The sequence below is a fragment of the Lissotriton helveticus genome, chromosome 8 (assembly GCF_964261635.1).
Source record: "Lissotriton helveticus chromosome 8, aLisHel1.1, whole genome shotgun sequence".
Taxonomy (NCBI): domain Eukaryota; kingdom Metazoa; phylum Chordata; class Amphibia; order Caudata; family Salamandridae; genus Lissotriton; species Lissotriton helveticus.
Window position 1 is genome coordinate 246,947,350 of NC_136069.1, and position 14,249 is coordinate 246,961,598.

The window sequence follows — 14,249 nt, forward strand, 5'->3', positions numbered from 1 at the left end:
CAAGCGAGATGGACGCTTGAAGCCGGAGCTCCGCCGTGCACAGCCTAATAATCCTGCAATTATCACATTAGAGAGGCGATAAAAGCCTACTTCCCGCTCCCCTAGTCGCCCTGAGACAGGGGCGATCGGTGACACCCCACAAAAACAGAAGGAACAAGCTCCGGATGGTGCCACAGCCCAACGAATCCTTGGACCTGGCAGGCCGAGAAGCAGCGGACTCGCGTTCACCCTGAGCCCGGGCAACATAGCACGACGTGCGGCCACCGAAGAGAGGGTGACTCGGAGCACTGGTGCACGTTTTGGATGTCGGCCGGGGACCACTGCGCATGAGGGGGAGAGGTAGAGGGCGCGATTAATAACCATAGCTTGGCGCGGTCACACCCATACGGCGCCTCCCCCCCCTCCAACCATCATAGCTCCGAGTGATTGCCTGAGGGCAGTGGAGGCCTTAGATCAACGGTGAGGCATTGCGGCTGCAGAGGCCCGTGGACTTCCATCGTCCGGTCCTCCAATGATCGGGTGTTGTCAGTTCAGTGTCCTGTGAGTCTCACAACGACCGGTAGCGAGAGGACTGTGATCCCCCCCCTGACAGGGGCACGTAAGGCCACAAGGCAGAGTGGGATAAAGGCGGCGTGAAAGTTGGGTGTGCGTGGACCAACCCGTGCATATGCGCCGATACATACCTGTGTTGACCGTTGGGAGCGCGCCTGATCCCTAGGTTGGCCGCCTGCTTGTATTAATCCCTAGGGCCCCCGGAGGGAAGACTAACCTTTCCTCCCACCTGGAGAATTACTCGACAGTGAATTGGCGACGGGGGACCCTCTAAAGGGCCTGGCAGGTGACGACTGACTGTGGCTGGCCTCCTCCTCTGTTGATCTGTCCTGGAGGCGAATCTAGGACTTGCGGCGAAGCTCCTACCACACTCCATGATAAGAGGGTGAGGCGGCATACCCCTCCCGCGTTCATAGCGGTGCTTTAAAAAAGGCGTAAGAAGTGAAGCCGATTTCCCCGTTGGACGTTTGTGGGGTATCCATTCTACACCCCCCAGTGAAGCAGTTGATTTGCGAAGTGGAGCTGGATCCTGCTATAACCGAGCAAGGTGGCTTGACTGAAGCTCGGAGGTTGAGTTCTTGCAAGGTTGCCCTGAGAGTTTACCCCCCCCCCACGTACGGAGTGACGGTGATCTCTAACACTGAGGAGCAGGGGTCTGCGGCAACGTACCAGGAGTATCCCATAGCACAGAGGGCTGAAGGTGTGATTCCACCAACAACGTGTGGGCTGCTGGACACAAGATGGGCAAAGGCGATAAGACCCAGAGCAGACTGCCCTTTGCGCAGAGAAGACTGCAACAGCACAGCCCATTGACAGAGAGTAGGGCTGAAGTGCGACTAGAGGAATCACAGGGGGCGAGCTCAGACATTAAAGACATGCTGCTTTCTATGGAGCAGAGTCTCCAGTCTAGTATCTCTGCATTGGGCACCAAAATGGACGCCATGACATATAGGATGGATCGCATGGCGGAACGTCTGGATAAACACGCAGAAATACACGATATGGCTGAGAGAAGGATGACGGAAGTTGAAGAGGCGCAAACAGACCTGGACACGGCGCATAAAAAGATGGAGAGGATGATGCAAGTCCTACAGGACAAGACTGTGGACTTGGAAGCGCGATTGCGACGGAGTAACCTCCGCATCACGGGCCTTCCGGAGAGTACACACATGGGCCCAATGGAGCACTTTGTGGAGAAGCTACTAATAACTCTCCTGGGAGAAGATGTGTTTTCGGACATGTTTATAGTGGAACGAGCGCACAGGACCTTAGGCCCGCGCCCCAAACCAGGAGCGCCTCCTCGGCCCATAATAGCAAAGCTACTTAATTATCGAGACAGGGACACCGCTCTCAGGTTGGTTAGGTCCAAACAAGCGCTGCAATATGAAGGGTCAGCCATATCTCTGTATCCAGACTTCACGGAGAAGGTTCAAGAAGAGCGCAAGCAATTCATTCCACACAAGAAGCGTCTCAGGGAGATGGGCCTGGACTATGCACTGCTATACCCAGCTAAATTACGTGTAAACAGACGAGGTCACTCACACATATTTACGGACCCCAAGGAACTGCATCAGGCAATGAAGCGATGGTCGAGGGACCAGAACTCAGACAAAGTTGAAGAGCCAGACCTGGGCGAGAGTGGCAGCCGTTTGGATGACCAGGACTGAGAATATCTATGGCACAGACATTTGCCGCACACTGGAGATGTGGTCGGCGAGTGCAGACTCCGATCAGCCCTGCGGCAAGGACGCAAGTGATAGTGATCTTGACTCCAGGGAATGCAGATTACAAAAAGATAAGTGGTTTGGGAAATGGGGGGGGGGAGGATTGTTAACTCGGACACTTGGTTGATGTTTATTTTTCACAGCATCCAGTTCTGGACACTTTGCAATGCTTTGTACTGCAAAATGGACGTTGGTCGTGCAGAGCTTTATGCGTAGGAAGGAGTAGCGGGGGTGTTATTATTACAGCTTAAGAATAAGAATGCGTTGCTCTGATTACACAACCTGTGCATGGCGGAAGCAGGTGAAGGGCTGAACGAGTGACCTGAGATTTGGGTAGAGACTATGACTCAAGGCTACCTTGGCCCCTGCGTGTTAAGCATGGTTGTGCTGTTAGTATTCAAAGTTGGGGTTCTGATGTCGGGGTGGGGGGTGGGGGTCAGACTTCTGATGGACCAGGTTGGGGTGGGTCTGCTGTGGGTGGGGAGGGGGGAGCTGGGGGGAGAAACTTTGAAGAATTATTGTTTGTTCCGCCTGCTGATACGGTGAATGCATGTTGCACCGAGACGCCTTGTTACAATTGCCCATCCCTATGGCACAGATGACTAGTATTACTGAAGTTCATGCAGGAGATGCTACGGAAACCCTTAGAGCTCTAACTTGGAATGTGAGGGGGTTAAACGATCATCGGAAACTCAGGAAGGTGTTGAATTATTTGCAGAGGCATCACATTGATAAACAGCCTTATTCATCAACGGGCCGTTTTGCGAGCCCCTAATAGCGATTCACAGCGAATTGCTATTAAGGACTCGCAAAACGGTATTCATGTAGGAATTGCTAAATAAATAGCGATTCCTACACATTCCTTATTTGCGAGTAGCAAATTGCTAATCGCAAATAAGGAATACTCCCCATTCATTCCTATGGGCCAAAAGGCCCATAGGAATGAATGGGGAGTATTCCTTATTTGCGATTAGCAATTTGCTACTCGCAAATAAGATAGCGATTGAAAGGGTGCCAGGGGTGTCCAAAGGACACCCTGTAGCACCCCTGAAATACAAATTGAAACGGGTGTTGCGCACAAACATGTCCAAGGGACATGTGTGTGTGCAACATGCAACTTAGAAAAATGCTTTTAAAAGCATTTTTCTAAGTTTTTGCTATTTACCGAGAGGTCTGACCTCTCGGTAAATAGGGGCCCAAAATTGCATTTTCGCAATTTTAAATGCTTCATGAATTGCATTTAAGGAATCTCAAATAGAGATTCCTTAAATGTAATTCCTCGCAATTTAGCGAATTAGCAATTACCGATTTTTGCATTTGGGATGATGAATCCCAAATGCAAAAATTGCGCTCGCAAAGGGCCAGATTCTGAGAATCTGGCCCTTTGCGAGCGCTATTACGCTTGATGAATCAGGCTGTTAGCTCTTATTCAAGAGACTCATCTTCCACTTACGAGCAAAATGCTTCTAAGTAGGGGCCTATCAGGTAACATCACAGTGGCAGGATTTACAACACATTCCAGAGGGGTCCTGACATGGATAAATCCTAGATCCAAGTTAGAATTGTGCTTGTTTCAAGCAGGCTCAGAGGGCAGGTATCTCATTTCGAGATGCACGGGGAAGGGGCATGATCTCATTGGGGTCAATGTGTATGGTCCAAATTACGACTCCCCTGACTTTTACAAGAATTTGGCGAGGATATTCTACGGTGCAGATGCTCTGGGGGGGTGACTTCAACCTAGTGATGGACCCAGACTTAGACAGGTCTGCAGGTCCTCAGCGTAGACCCTCAGCGGCGGCTGTGGCACTCCAAGCTGAGTTACTAACGTTAGACCTAGTTGATGTATGGAGAGGCAGGAACACTGACAGGGGGGGTATACGCATTACTCAGCATATCACAACATTCATACCAGGATCGACTACTGGCTGGCCTCTTTCTCAGTCTTCAGACACATACTATCATGTTCGGTTCTATCATGCACCCTTTCAGATCACTCGCCACTACTCTTGGTTCTGGAGACCCCGCTATTTCGAATTCCCCCTTTCACGTGGCGCTTTCCCCCGTACTCGTTACTAGATGAAACCTTTAGAGGGAAGCTAGCCGTAGAGATTGATTCCTTCTTTGAAACAAACATAGGCTCAGTAGATAGCTTCCAAACAGTGTGGGAAGCGTTCAAGGTATTTATACGCGGTGTAGCTATGGCAAAGCACTCAAGTGTCCTAAAATCAATACGACAGCGCTTGAAATACTTAGAGTCGCGGCTGGCCGAACTTGAGAAGCAACAGCTGAATGGCCCCACTCCCTCTATAGCGGAAGAAATCAAAACCCTTATTGCAGAATTCAACGATGAGGCAGATAGGGAAGTACGTCACATGGGGATATATGCGACAGCGAGAACATATGGGGAGAGTGAGCGTCCAAGTTCTCTATTAGCTACAATAGTGCGTAACAGCAAGAGTACCCCGAAATTAACCGAACTAGAAACGACTACCGGTGACACTGTCACGACAGATGATGAGATTTTGAAAGAGTTCAGAGACTTCTATTCAGGGCTGTACACGTCTAGGACGGAGAATCTGGAGGCGGACATGGATGATTATCTAGAACACATACAAATGCCCTTCTTAACAAATTCACAACGGGAGTTCTTAATGTTCCCTATACAAAAAGACGAGATATCAGACGCATTAGCTAGTATGCGCGCGAATAGTGCTCGTGGGGCGGATGGACTGACAGTGGGGTTTTACAAGGCATTCAAAGAAAAACTTATTCCTCATCTGTCTACTCTCTTTGATGATGTGTGTGTGGAGGGTAGTACGCCACAGTCGATGCGTGAATAGTTACTATTCTTAAACCTGGCAAGTCCCCCAATGTATGCGGTTCGTACAGACCACTGTCTCTACTAAATGTAGACGCGAAAATATACGCCAAGATACTAGCTACACGGCTGGCGATATTAGCCCCTGAACTGGTGGCCCCGGAGCAGGCAGGCTTTGTGCCTGGGAGGAACCTAGCTTACAATATTCGCACTGTACTGGGGACCATACAGCATGTTAGGCAGGACGCGAAAGCTGTTGCCATCTTCCTGGACATGGAGAAGGCCTTCGACTCTGTGGAGTGGCCATTCATGTTGCGGGTCCTACGTCGGCTGGGTCTAGGTGAACCGTTCTTACAAATGATTGGGGCATTGTACTGGAAGCCAACGGCCAGACTGCACATAGGTGATCGCGTATCTGACCCCTTTGAGATTAGCAGGGGTACAAGACAGGGATTCCCACTCTCGCCCTTACTGTATGCATTGGTGGCTGAACCATTGGCTTACGCGCTAAGGGAGTATCACTGGCACCGAGGGGTAAGTTTCCCAATGTATAAAATTGTAATCTCAACCTATGCGGATGACACATTGCTTTATGTACGCAATCCGGAGGTGAACCTAACTTCAGTATTGAGGGAGGTGGTCCGCTTTGGGCTCTCTGGGCTCAAAATAAATTGGACTAAATCAGTGGTGTTCCCGCTGACCCCAGTGACGGAACGTTTCGATATGGAATACCCACTGCATTGGTCGACGGACCCGGTGCGATATCTCGGCATTATGATTCACACCGATGCCGAAGTCCTGTTCCTCTATGGTGTAGCGTTCAGTAAATTTGAAGATGACGTAGAGAAGTGGTGCAGACTCCCGCTATCACTGATGGGCCGAATAGCCATTATGAAAATGGTGGTGCTGCCCCGGTTCCTGTTTCTATTTAATAATTTACCCATTGTACTGTCGAAAGCTTTCTTCAGGAACCTGACGAAGCTTATGGTTCGCTTGGCCTGGGGCGGGAAGCAACCAAGAGTGCAATGGTCTACGCTTACGCTTCCATACTAAATGGGAGGCCTGGGAGCTCCAGAAATGGAACGATATTACAGAGTAGCACAGGCTGCCCATCTGCACACGTGGATTCATGGAGGAGCAAGCATTCCTCACGTGCGTATGGAACTGCTATTCGCGGACTCACTCCCGCTGCCGGCCACGATATGCACCCCCATGGACCGCAGAATTGGAGTCCTGGACTCGTTCACTGCTACAAAACATGCATGGTACGCGTTGTTAAGGGCCAGAGATGGGACCTTGATGTACTCCCCTTTGATGGCTATACAATGGGCGCTGTGGTTACCGCCTGTCGAGGAGAAAGGTGTGGTACAGGCGCTGCATGGGCTGGGAATTAGGACGGCTGGCGAGCTATTTGTAGATGGAAAGGCGAGAACTTGGGGACAAGTGGCTCACGCATTGGAAGGGACTTCGCTGCTACAGCGTTTTCAATTTCACAGGGTCCGCAGTGCGCTGAAGGATATCTTAGGTCCGGATCTGGAATAGCCCCTGGAGTTACCGGAACTTACCCACGTCATAAAAACGGTACAATCACAAAAACTGATAGCTCACCTCTACAAAGCAATCGCGTCGCACAGCGGCCAGGATCCCTCGAAAGCTAGGCTCGCATGGCAGAGGGATTTACAGATCACTATAGATGACGCTATGTGGAAATACTGCTGCATGAGCACCAAGAGGCTGTCTTTAAATGGTCGTCACCGGCTGATCCACTTTAAATTTTTGCAAAGAGTGTACTACACTCCGGAACGATTACACCGCTATGGTCTCAGGCAGTCTTCTGATTGTGAGAGATGTCATGCGCCCAACGCAGACTTCATTCATTCGGCGTGGGGATGCCCTAGAATAAGCACATTCTGGGAGGAGGTGATTGCGGAGATGGGAGAGATACTGGAAATAGAACTGCCAGCTGACCCTGCCCTGGCACTGCTTGGCCACTCCAGAGGTCTGCCCGTGGCAGTTAGACGACTGACAGACATGGGCATGTTGATGGCTCGACAAGTTGTGGCACAATGCTGGATGAGGGCCCCGCTCCCGACAAAGAGAAGGTGGGCTCGAGACAAGGTATATTGCTGCACGCAATCGGAGCACTATAGTGAGCTACTCCCTCCCACGAGTTGTCCGAAGAACTTCTGGAGTCTATATCAAACCTTTAGGAGCACCAGAGAGGGCACTTCTGACACACAGGCTGACAGACAGGAAGAGACAGAATAGTTGCAAAGCAGAATGTACTACCCTTATGCCCCCACAACAGGTGAATACCCAGGGAGTTAGGGAGGGAGGCCGGTCAGGAGCTCTGTGATGTGTGGCAGACAATCGATACCTGGGGCTGGGCACCCCGGAAGGTTTTAGCATCTCCAGACTGGGCAGCTTAGGGTGGGGAGACACATTCATGGCCTACGCGGGTGGGCATTTACTTAGCGGGGGGAAATGCGGACAGTCGGGACATGTAGTAAGACATGTAGAAGGCTCGTAGGCGAGGGAACAAGTTATCGTGGTGGGGGGGGCTCAGGGTTTTCCACACGGGGGGGGTAGTTTCAGTGGGTTATGCACAGGCGAGGGTTGATTCAGACTATCAAAAACACACCGCTGCCGCTATTGTTCTAGGATATGTTATCTACGGTATAAACCTATTAGACACCATGGAACACAGCAGATTGGAATTACAGTGCGATAACTGTCATGTCGAATTATAATTCTGATACAGGATGGTGTACGCCGCCGGACCCCAGGGATGTCGGCACTTTGGTTGTGTACTATCGGACTGTTCTACAGTCCAGCTATTTAGGTTTTTCGCTGCCGGCCCTTGGGGTTGTAGGCTGCAAGCTGTGTATAACCTTCAGTTCACAAATAAAGGTGTTTATAATAAAAATAAAAAAAAGAGGCATTGTGTAAAGTATTTTTCATACAACACAGTGAAAAAACACAAAAAGACTCCACACAAGCTTAGAAAAATAGATTCTGATTGTATAAATGAAACAAGAACAAAATGACAAAAATCTGTTCAGGAGAAGTCGAGATATGATTTTTTGAAAATTAAATGCAAATATAGTGCTTAGAAGCAAGTAGCACCTAAAGAGTTGATTGGTTACGTTGGATCAGGACCAAGTCAAGAGCTCAGGCTGACTGTGATTAAGTGCAGGACAGATTCAGGGCACACGCAGGCCCCGGAGAAAAAGTACCTTGCTCCTATTTGCAACAGCAAGATGCGTCGGTGATTCCCATGCAGGTGAGATGTTGCGCCGAATTTCTCCATGTGCAAAGCATCGGTTCCGAATGCAATGCGCTGGGTTTCTCCACGCTGTAGAGGCGATATGTCAATCTTCTCCATGCAGTGGCGGTGATGCGCCAGTTCTGAAGCGGTGGTTCCAAGTGCAATGCAGTGGTTCCGTGTGCAATGCACTGTTCTGGTTCGAATCAGCAGAGATGAGTTGATTCTACTCTAGGTCCACTTCCAATGGTCCAGGACTGGGGTGGGTCCACTTGGCAGGATAGATTCACAAGCAGATGAACCCAAGGGTTGGAACAGGAGGGTTCTAAGACTTGTGTGTCCCTAAGTCGTAGGCAATAGTAGGCAAGCCCTTGGAGTCACTCTAGGTTCAAGTGATGCAGGTCCAGTCCTTCTCACCTACTCAGAGAGAGAGCAGCAAGCAACAGTCCCAGCAGAGTGGCAGTACTTGAGCATCACAGCAGATTCTCATCTTCCTGGCAGAGTAGTCACAGGTCCAGAGCAGTACTGATTTGGTACTGCTAGAGGTCCAGCACTTATACCCAGTGGTGCCTTTGAAGTACGGGAGACTTCATAGCTTTGAAAGGACACAGAGCAGGGCCAGACTGGCCGTAGCGAGCATCTGGTGTTTTTCTGGTGGGCTGGAAGGGTGGGGGCAGGTTTTGGACCAGTGGGGGGCGTTTTTGTTAATGGGGGGCCTTTTTGCAGCTGTGCTGCAAAATTGACCCCTTGTAACAAAAGCACAGCAGCAGTGTTCCTGCCAGCCACCCCACCCCTCAGGGGCCGGTCGGACATAATTGCCAGGGCGGGTTTGTGATCCTAGTCTGGCCGTGGCACAGATGCTCTCCCTTCCTGCCCTTTCTCCAGAAACACTACAGGGGGGTAATCAATCCTTTGTACGGAGACAGGACACAGCCCTTTCAAGTGTAAGTGTCAGCTCCTCTCTCCCATCCTACTCAGGATGGCTTATTTGCATGAAGATGACCACTCTGACACACCTACCTTTCCTTTGTGTGTGACTGTCTAGAGGGAATGCCGGAAGCCAGCTGTCCCCCGCCCTAGACGTGTATTCCAGAGACAGACTAATGGCACCAAATGGCTAAAGTGAGTAAATGCGGGGGGGAGCTTGCCTGGCCTCAAGATGGCTGCAAGGTAATTGAGCTCCGGCACACATCACTGCTATCCTTCAAAAACATCCTTCTTCTACGGTGTTCAAGGGTGTAAACTGCGGTCAGAGGACGGCACTGTGAATTGGCCGTGCACTGAACTTCTTGTTTCCCAGATCCCCCGCGGTGTGGAGGCAGACGGGTCACCGGTCTGCCAGCCTGGGAGGAGCTGCCTTGTGGGCTGTGAGGCCAGCGAGACTCTGGGGACCTCAGGAGCCGTGGCCTGAGTGAGTACATGCCAGATCTGCAGGACCACCTGTGTTCGATCGCTGGTGCGCTGTGACTGCCTTGGGCCCGCGGGGAGGCCTATTGGGCGGGCCGGGGCCTAGGCCGCTTCTGGACACTGCGGCACTATGTGTGGGACTGAGCCAGTGGACAGCGTCCACCTGGAGGTCGAAAGCCTAATTTGTACTGCCTAATCCCCGGAGTCAATTGCAGTATTTTGTTGCTTCCCCCTGTCCTGCTGCTATTTGCTAAGGCAAGGAGCCTGCCGCTAATGGTGCCAATGTGGGCTTGGACCAGATCGAGACCATGGCCCCGCGGTGACACTTGGGGCCTCCCTGGTGACTGCTGCCAGCGTCTGGATTGTCAGGGTGAGTGGCTGATTCTGCCCTGTGCCGGTGCTGCTGTACCTGGCAATTGTCTTTACATGAAGGAACAGGGCCCAACCAAAGTGAGGCGACACCGGCCTTGGGGCTGGGAGTGATATTACGAAGAGAAAACGTCAGCTCATCAAATTAAGGACAGCCAGGACATACAAGGAACTGAGGATTTACCATTGGGGCATTGGTATAGCGCTCGCTCCCAGAGTGGATCGATAGGGCCATCTCTCTTTGCAGCTGTAAGCCCTGGGGCCAGGCACCCACCAGACGAGGACGGCATGGGGAAACTGGACAAAACTCAGTTGAAACTACATTTCGACCAGCGCAAATCCACTAGGTCTAAAAGGGATGGTACTGACACTGATCCGGGGAACAGGGAGCCACTGGTCTTGAGCCAGGCGACGATCTATGGCGCATCTTGGAGACCATGCAACAGAGCCTCTCCACCATATATGGAAATATAGACTCTCTTTCCTTTTGCATGTACTGCATGTCGGAAAAGTTGGACAAACATGAGGAGAGAATAGATATGGTGGAGAGACGATTCTCAGAGGTTGAAGACAGCAATGTGGAGATCTCGGGCACACAGAAGCAGGCTGTAAAACTTGAGGAACTACTAAAGGCCAAGACAGAAGATCTTGAAGCGCGATCTAGGCGCAATATTCTGCGCATAGCGGTTCTCCCGGAATCCACGCCTACTGGAAACATGGAGCTCTATGTGGAGAACTTACTTACCATGCACATGGGTAGCGACACATTTTCAGTCATGTTCATAGTGAAGCGGGCACATCGATCTTTGGTGCCCAGACCTCCCCTGGGAGCTCCTCCTCAACCTATTATTGCCCGGGTGCTCAACTCCCAAGACAGGGATGCTGCACTGTGAAAAGCACATTAGTTGTGATCACCCAACTTTGAGGGCTACCATGTTGTCAATTTATTCAGACTTCACCCTACAGGTTCAGGAGGCGCGCAGACTCTTTACGCCTGTCAAACGCAAGCTCAAAGAGTTGAACATCGAGTATGCTGTGCTTTACCCAGCCCGCCAGAAGGTTACAGTGGGCGGGAAAGTGAAGGTGTATGCGGACTCGGGGAGCGCCCAATAGACACTGAAAGTCTATGCAAAGGTACAGAACAATTCTCAGGCAATGGCGTAGCCCGTGGCAGATGACGCTTCCGGGGGTTCACTTGACCAGAACGACTGATATGAGGGCACGTGTGAATTGGAGGTTCTGGGAAAGTGGTACATGCTGCACTACAAGACATATCAGGAGTGAGTCTGCGCCTGACCCCACTAGAGGTGCTGCTGGGCTTCACTAAGGAGTTTCCTAAAAGTATACGTAAACTATTAGCGCTGGGTATCATAATTGCAAAACGAAGAGTTGCTATGCGATGGATGAAATGACCCACCCCCACAATAAAAGAATGGTAGACTGATCTGTTCCATTGTAATATCCACTCTGAAAATGTTGAGGCTCTTATGGCTATAAGGTGCCAACCCAAGAAAATGTGGGAACCGTTTCGGGCATATCTGGCTAGCAACTCAACTGACGAAGAAGCAGGTGTAGACAAAAACAGGATGGGGATTGGATGATTTGGGGGAGGCGCTATGGATTTGAACTGCTGCCCTGACGTGGTCGCTGTAACGTTCTAGTGTTTTGGCCTCTGGTAGTAACTCACCGGAAGTGCCCTGCAACATGTATCACTCTCTAGCCAGGCGTGGCCAGAGAGCTATAAATAAATGGGCCGGAGTCGCTCGTGTCTTCCGGTCCCAACTGGCAACTTGTGTGTGTGTGTCCATTGTTGGTGCCCTGGGGTGTTATAGGCCCAAAGTACATAATCTGCCAAGTCACGCTCTCAGGTCGCGACACTAGTGACGAGGGTGGGATCAGGTTAATGATCCTGAACAAGAGCCGAAATTGCCGACCTGCCGCGGTGACGCTGGTCGATGGACGTGGAGCAACGAGACAACGTGTGCCTGGGAAGACGATTCCACGGATCCAGCGTGAGCATACCGGTGAGCCAGGGGACAGCGCTCGCAGCTCGCCCGATGCGCCCAAACTCGGCTGAGCGATTCCCAGAGTAATTCTCCGGTGCACGCATGCGCCATTGAGCTGCAATCTCACCCCAGGCAGCGCGCTTCAGAAGGCCCAGCAGACGAAACGCCGAAAGCCTCGCAGGCAGCCTCGTCATTTTGAAAAAAAAAAGGGAAACTGTGCGTTGGAACCGCCGGGCAGCACCGCGCAAGCAGTCCCAAGATAGGCAGAGAGAAAAAAGAGAAAAACCCACGGAAGCACCGAGGAATTCAAACAAGCCCAAGCCAAGCCAAGCAATCTATAAAAACAGCCAAGACACACCTACAGAAACATCAGAAAACACAAATAAGCCCATACCAAAACAAGTATACTGTAAAGGCAGTCAAGACAGTTGAGTAAGTCCACAACAAACAAACACTGGCAAGTCCAATAAATACTGAACAGGGCACACAGTAAGTAAACACTGGCGAGGCCAAGAAAACTCTACAAGAACAGAAAAGAAACACAGATAAACCCTTAGAGACCAAACACGCTCACCTCACGGAGACGACAAGACCAATAACGCTCAACAATGTCAAACCCAGGTGGGGCAGCTCAACAGCCGGCCGCCAAAGGAGGCGCAGCCCAACAACCAGTCGCACTTCCAGCAGCTGCACACCCAGGACACCCTCAAATCACAGCTCTACCACCGTTTAGTGAACTCATTGATCCAGCTACTGCTTACCCGAGGTGGAAAGTATGGGTCAGCCGCCTGAATAACTACTTCACAGCCACTCGTGAAACAGATGACACGGTGAAGAGATCACTACTATTACACTTTGCAGGGGACGAGATTTATAAATTATTCCAGCATCTCCCGAATACTGGTGCCGCAAACAACTACAACTCCGCCGTCACCGCGCTCAACGCTCACTTTGATCCGCAGCTAAATCCACACTACGAACGGTTCAAGCTGAGGCAGGCCAGACAGCGCGAAGGTGAATCAATGGATGCATATCATGCACGCCTCAGGGAACTGGCAAGCACCTGCACTGAGGGCGACCAAGCCAAAGAGGGGCAGTTAATACAAGGATGTCGCAACAAAACTCTGCGGACGCTGATACTACATCAACCCCGGATAACACTAGAGGAAATACTAATCCTCGCCAGGTCTCACGAGCTTTCAGACGCAAGATCCACGGCCATGGAAGCAGCACTCACTTCACACTCTGATCAAGCAGCCCGCATCAAGACGAAGCGGGCTGACGCTATCCGCACATCGACGCGTGGAGGAAGAGGAAGATGGCCGACAAGGACTGCACGGCGAGCATCGTGTGGGTGGTGTGATCGAGAGGAACACCCTCCAGAAAGCTGCCCAGCCAGGGGAAAATCGTGCTCAAAATGTGGAATTCCTAATCATTTTGCAAGCGTATGCAGAGGGGGCTCAAGAGGAAGAGGTGCCACAGGAAGGGAAGCGCAAACAGGAGCAGTCAGACACCTAACGTTAGAAGACACCACGGCGCCAAAGTCGTCTAGAAGCTCTAGTCGCTACCCCCACCGTCTGGAAGATTCATCAACGGAGGATGAGGAGGAATGTATTTTGTGTCATTTGCGAATGACCTCAAGAAAAGGCGACGCCCGCAGCCAAAATGCAACATCGAGATCAATGGGTCCAAGGTAACTGGCCTAATTGACACGGGAGCCACCATCAATGTCATGGGGTCCCAGCACGACAAGAAATTGAACCCAAGGCCGGTACTTACACCGTCAAAAATCCAGATCCTAACGTATGGCAGCAAGACACCACTCCCTCTCAAAGGGAAAATGACAGTACAAGTAAGAACTGAAGACCATGAAGTGACGACAGTCTTCCATGTCATAGATCGGGAGGCGGACATACTTGTGGGAAGCCACACTGCTGAGGATTTGAGCCTGATCGCATTCGCCAATGCAGTCAAGCTGCTACAAGTAGACGACATCCTAGCACTGTTTCCTCAACTATTCAAAGGACTGGGAGGATACGTCGACCACCCGGGAAGTTACATATAGATATGGCCGTCCAACCAGTGGCACTAAGACACCGGAGAATTCC